The sequence below is a fragment of the Excalfactoria chinensis genome, chromosome 17, assembly GCF_039878825.1.
Source record: "Excalfactoria chinensis isolate bCotChi1 chromosome 17, bCotChi1.hap2, whole genome shotgun sequence".
Classification (NCBI taxonomy): Eukaryota; Metazoa; Chordata; class Aves; order Galliformes; family Phasianidae; genus Excalfactoria; species Excalfactoria chinensis.
The window spans coordinates 7,042,252-7,049,245 of NC_092841.1; positions in this window are offsets into that span (position 1 = coordinate 7,042,252).

Here is a 6,994-nt window from a genome sequence, read left to right on the forward strand (position 1 = left end):
TGAAGTTAATGATCCAGCCGTGGAATTTTAAATAGCTGCTTCATGACTAACAACATGTGCTCCGGATCAGCTCGAGCCTGTATTTACATATTTCCCATGATAAGTCAACATATGGTTCTTGTTTGTAACGTGGAGTCGCTCTCTTCATATCATTACCATTTTTTCCCCCGCCTTTTTTCACAATTACAGGGGAAAAACCTTTTCTTATAATTGTCATTAGAAAAAAACACCGCGCAGATCAGGAGCTATTAGGGTAACAGGCAGACTGCTTTGTTTGGATCCCTGTTCCATCCCAAGCCATGCAGGGGCTCAGCCTGCAGTGTCAGATGCTCCAGGTCAGCCCTCACCATGGTGCTCCCGGGCTGCAATGAGGATTTCACAACCCTCCATGACAGCTTGGCAAAGGGAAACTTGCACTAACGGTTTGAATTTCTTCCCCCTTGAATTCGCAGTTTTCAGTACGTAGATAATTTGTACAATTGTTGGGTATTTTTTTCCCCCCCATTTCCCCTCTGCTTCCCTCCCCACATCAAAGCAGCGGTTAATGGCTGGATATAAACATCCTCACTGCTCCCATGGCACGGCTGGAAGCGCAGGAACCAGCATTTTCCAACCCTGGCACTCCTCTCCCCCAGCTCCTCTCTGACAATTCAAGTCCTGAGGCTTCAGCTATTTCCTTTGGGAGATTATTCCACATGGAAATGGGCTCCAACCATGAAGATTTTTTTCCTTCAACCCAGTTACAAAGATTATTTCCTTTATTTAATCTCATTACTCCCTCTTGAACTGGGCTAAATAATTCCCGTCCTCCCAGGGTATTTACACCCCTCTCACACTCACAGACAGACAACATATCCCACCCTTAGTCATCATTTTGCCAAGCTAAACACATGTAACTCTTTTAATCCTTCCTCATAAATCAGTCCGGCCCTTTCATCGTTTTTATTGCCCTTCTCTGAATACCATCCAATTTGTTGACATCGCTCTGCTATATGGAAGTGCTCAGAGGGTGGATGTTACAGGTAAAACTCCACCGCTCATGAGGTTCATTGACAACACCTTCCCCTCCAGTTACATTGGAACAGTTGGCAGGACCCACCTGTACTTGTACACCTTGAAGATCACCATCTCATTTCATGCACAGGGACAGGCTGAGGGCTTTGTGATCTCCCCAGGTCTGTCCCACTAACCTGCCAATGGAAAGGGATTTTTCCCTATACCCACTGACAGCACTTTCACTTTGAAAGCAGGAGTTGACTGCTTCTTAATTAGTGCTGTCATAAGCTGGTCACCGAGGGCTCAGAGTCTGGCAAGCCAGCTCATCTATTCACTCCTGCTCTCAGCTCACACAACTGGTGCTGTGAATCCAGCACAGCCTCAGCTGCCACTGCTAGCAGCTCCTGAGGATTCTCCTAATGGCCCCATTTAAGCCACGAAACACCACTCAGAAGCCTTGCAAATAAACGCAGATATAATAAATAATAAACAGAGATCAGTATGTTATAAAGAGAGCTTCCTTTCAGACTCCAGGTATTCCAAGGTGCCTTACAAAATAACCTTAAGGACCTGCCAATGGAAGCCAGCTCTGACTCTGCCTTTGCAGTTCTGTTTGCACAGACCCCGAGTGCAGCCATTGGAGTGCACTCTCCTGCAACACCACTCACCCAAATACATCAGCAAGAACAGAGAGCAAAATGAGGGAGCAGGGGCTGCCCCAAGGCTGTGGCACAACACGGGCTGGTTGCTGTAGGTAGAAATGTGCCTGTTGTGTTTGTTGGTGCTGTTTTTGTTTTGTTTTTAAACAGGAAGAAAATCTGGTTCTCATCAGAAATTTCAGGAACGTTCAACTATTTGAGCAGTCTTTAAACTCTGAAGAGTGCAGTTGTTTTGCCTATCTGCAGAGGAACGTGTGACATTATTACTCTTACTACTGCTCTTGTTTATTACAGAAGAACCTAGATGGAGACTTCTTGCCCAGACTACGTTGCACGTAGCAGTCAGCATCTCTGTATGTCCCACACTGCAGAATGGCATCTGGCTGCTGGGCTTGCAGGAGTGCATGCTGCCCTTTGTGCCTTGGTTTGAATCCATACAAAATACAGGATATGTTTCCTTTGAAGAAAGTGGGAAAGGAGCATGGCAATGAGCCTGGTTAGCTATTGAGTTACTTTATGTAATTCATCTTTCCTCTAATGAGAGGCTTGCAATAAAGATACTGCTCTGGTTGCTCTTCAAGTCAGGCAGGTATGGCAGCGAGTGCCCCACGCAGGTACACACAACGTGGGGATGGCTTTGAACCAGCTCCTGGGATGGGAGCACTCTTGAACTTCAGAAGTATTTAGATCCAAATCAGGATCAGTGCTTTGTGGTTCACCATTTATTCCATTCTGCCCCCACACTACGCCTGTGTATGCACATACAGATTTTAAACAATGACCCAAGTGAAAACATGAGATGTTAACGACTTCGACTTAAAGGCAACCATTGGCATTTCAGCTTTCTGACTTACACTGGTACTACTGAGAGAACTCACACAGTCATGCCTAACATACAACTGTTAGCACTTTCTTGGAAGCATTACTCCATTTTGCAGACAAATCTAGCACAGACCAGTTAGAAAATATAATAAAATACAGGAATATGATAGGAACCTATAGGTCCATCCGCTTGTGTGCCTCCTGTGCCAGAGCACGTGACCAAACCCTTCCACTGCACTGGGTCAACACAGCAGCCTCCCAACACGTGAGACATCCTGCACTACAAGACCAGAGACAAGGCAGGAATGCTGAGCAAGCTCAGGATTCCCCCATAGTAGCTTGATGCCTTCCTGGGAAAATCAGAATTGCAATAAATTCATCAAGAGTTTTTCAGGCCAGGATGAAGGGTGATAAAGGCACAGAGCTCAAACCAGAGCAGCTCCCCAAATGCATTCCAATGACTTGCAGATCTCAGATGAGAACAGCTCTTTTAATCTTTTAACGGGCATTTCAAATGCATGGCTCTGAGCAGTGACTGCAGATAACTGCGGGTCGGTTCTGCCTGCACAGCCACAACTGGCTGCACCACATTGTGGGTTTCTGCTCCCCCACCAAACCAACTTGCAAATAGTTTCCCTGAATATATCTACAAAGCAAAACTATTGGTTCCCATGAAGCTACACGGAGGATGCAACTTTGAAGTCTTCCTTTTGCACGCATGAGGGCCAGTTAGAGTCACTTGCTGCGCCAAAGGAGTCAGAACTCAGCTGTGTAAAGATAGTCGAAGTGTGAAGGTGTGATCTGTAAATCCTATAATCAGCTTAGAATGTGTCCCATGAGATCTCATGGCTTCACCTGTGGTGTTTCCACAGCGTTACATGAATGGGAAACGGGATCGCTAACATTGCCTTTTATCTCTACAACTGCATTTTCAACAGGTTTCAAAAACAGAAGACCTCACATTAACTTTCTCTCTCAACTGGAGAAGTGCCCATAGAACTGGAAGCCAACCTTGAGATCCATTGGGTGGATCCCACAACCTGGCTGTGCTAACAGGGGAAAAATAAATCCTTGGAAGAGGAAATCTTTCTTCTTTTGAAGTCAAAAAGGATTTGCAAGGGTCTCATGTGATGAGGGGACAGTTGTAAGTAGAGGGGATACGTATATAATTGTAACCACGTAAATAGTCCTTTGCAGCCTGGGAATCTTCAGACATTTCGAGGCTTTAAGAAGTTGGCACTGCATACTTGTTAAAATCAGTTTAACCACTTGCCAAGAGGTTTAAAAGAAAGATGACACCTATTTTGCATGAATAGTAATATTACTCTGATGAATTTAGTTACACTAATGGGAGAGCTTAAAGAATATGCTCCTGCCCACGACGGATTTTTTTAAGGCAAATAATAAGGTTCTGGAGGGTGTAACCTAAAATAGACATTTCATAAAAGATTCATCCTTGAACAAAAATGTCATGAAAGCATGAAATGAAAAATAGACGACAATCAGAATTCCTCTTGAAGTGCTTTGTAGTAATTATTTTTAAAATTCCTCACAAAAGCCTCTTTTCAATTGCAGAATAGCAAGCGAGGTCTGTGTGGTTCAAGGCCAAATAATTTCTGCGATGGAAAAAAACAGCTTCAGTTCTTCAGTTCTGATGTGAAGTATTTTAAATGGGCACGAGCTTCAATTATTGCTTTCTTTTCCCCAGCTTCTGTGAGCCATGAATTACCCACAGATAAACCCCCTGCTCCTCAAAGTGATGACCAACAGCATTTGCCTTTTCAGTGCTCCTGATTCCACAGTGCCACTGAGCATCACAGCCTTTGTATGGAGTCTGGTGGGCTTTGTGCATGAGCTGACCCTTGTGCAGCCTCCAAAGCACTGCTGGAGACCTCCCCTTGCCAGCACCCATGATGGCAAATGGAGCCTTATCATGTGTGGTGTACAGCAGACTGTGCTGAAAAGGTTGAACCATTTATCTCTCTCGTGTCTAGCCTGTGCCCCACAACTCACTGTTTGCTCTTCTAGCACACATTGCTAGAGGGAAAGAGGAGGCTGAGAAAGAGGGGATGTGCTCCATCTCCAGCCCTTGTCCTCCTCTTGGCTGCGTAAGGGCAGCTGTGGATCAGCACTTTCCCAGAGCATCACCTACCCCAATCTGGAGAGGAACAGGATGCATGGGGAGGTGGTGGGGTCACCATTGCTGGAGGTGTTCCAGATCTGTGGGGATGTGGCACCAAGGGACATGGTCAGTGGGCACAGTGGATGTGGGTTGAGCTTGGGGACCTTAGAGGTCTTTTCCAACCTTCTATCATATGAAAGATGGCAGCAGCACAGGGACTTAGGAGCTGGGACAGAGACTCAGGAGCTCAAAAGAAACAGCTGAAGACCCCAACAATATCTAACAGTTACCATCAGAAGAGCATCTAAAGGCAGCACTGCCGATAACAGCTCTAGGTACCACCTTGAATGATGATCATTGTCAGAGCACATCACTGAGCAGTGCTGGCTGGGCCACAGTGAGAGGAGTGAACAGGGCAAGACAAGAGGTCAGCACTGTGTATTGTGTGCACAAATGTTGGTGTTTCCTAATGCACTTGAGCCTCTGCTGTGCCTGCCTCATGCAGGGCCTGAGTGCAGTGTCCATGCCCTGACCATGGGTGACAGCACAGCAATCTTCATCCCAAAAACAGCAACTTGTCCACAGCCTGATACCCACCTGGTAAAACTCTGCATTCTCAAGTGTGTTTGAGCTGGAGCTTAGCTAAACAAAACTCATTTTCTAAGCAGAGCTGGGGATTCTCCATGCCGGACGCATTACAGCCCTCTCCTTTTCCCTGGTCCACCCCCATTGATGCTCTTTGCCTTCTGGCAATTCAGATTTTGCAGTGAAAATCCTCCCAGCCCTTCCTAAAGCTGGGGCTGACCTGTGTTTCAGATGGCAGTGTTTGAAGCAGAACCTATTCCCCACCCTTCAGCCTCACCAGCAGATTTTAATTTTAAACTAACTGCCGCGCTTTGTTTCCAAATGCTTTAACTTAAAATTGCTTCAATGTGTAGCTTTCTGAAACATTATTTTCCCTTTTCTGAGGCTTTTCTGGCTTAGCATTTTTCCCTCCTGATTTTTAGGACTTCTCTTTCTTCTTGCCCAAGGAAACACCAGCCTCGACAGCAGCTCTCCTGCAAAGTGCCTCTGGACTCTCCAGCAGATGCACAACTTCTGCACCTCAGTTTACATAGGTGTAAAAAAAACCCACAGAGTATCATTTCCCCACCTCAAAGAAGCACGGTGAAACTTAATTAAGTAACGCCTACAAAGGGCTTCTGTATCCTCAGGTGGACAATCTATATGGAAAACTTGCCTCTAAGGGCACGCTGCGAGCACTTGGAGATGAAGATGCAGCACAAGGAGATCACTGTGATCCTGGGGCTGCTCCTCCTCCAGCCCAGTGCAGGCTGTGCAGCTGCTCCAGCCCAGGGCTCCACTGCAGGGGCCACATCCCACCCTCACCCCAGGCTGCCACTCTGCCACCCTTATCCTCTCCACCAGGACACGGTGGGAGCCATATGTGGCTACACTGCTAGGTCTGCAAGGGTTTGCTTCTTCCATTGCAGTGGGTTTTTGGAGAAGCCTGCTGGGCCTTGAGGTGCAGCTGGTGTTGCTTCCATCATGGACGTGATCATAGAATAATTGAATCATTTGAGTTGCAAGGAACTCTGAAGGCCATCTGATCCATCCCTGCTTATTGCAGGGACACCAACAGCTCCATCAGTGCACAGAACCTCATCCAGACTGAGCTGAGTGTCTCCAGGGATGGGGCACCCACCACTCCCTGGGTAACCTGTGATGGTTCACCACTGCTCTTTGGAGAAGAAATGTTTCCCAATAACCAACCTCCCCTGGTACAGCTGCGGGTCATTATCTCTCATCCTATCAATCTGCCTACACTTTCAACCTGCTTTTTCCTATTTTACTTCTCTGTCTTCAGCTCTTCCCATCCTATCAGCTCCTATCAAGAGGGATGGAGGCCCAGGGATGCTTTTCTAACCTTCAGCTGACTCCTAAACAAGACAATACCCCCATGTATGGGCTCCAGCACCACCAAGCAGTCCCAGCACTCAGCTCCAAATACCATCCTTGCCTCACTGGAAATAAGATATAAACTTGAAGCAGTCACCACAGGGATATAATTTTCAAGTGACCATTTCAACTGTCAAACACCTGATACTATTTATTGCCTTGCATTGGCTACCTGCAGCACATCATCATCATGCTAATGGCTGGCCATTCACCATGCATTGTGTGGTCATTAACTTGAGTTCAGCAAGTCACAAATGATTTTATTAGGCCTGACTTTGATAATGATCACGTTAATTGCTCAGGCTGTCCTTCATGCCCACCGTGAATACAAGCTATTTTTAAGTTGAAGCAACATTTTCCTTTCTATTTGGGAGCCCAGCATGCCGTCATGCAGGGCGCCCTGCCAGTGAAGGAAACTAAATAAAAGAAATCAGGG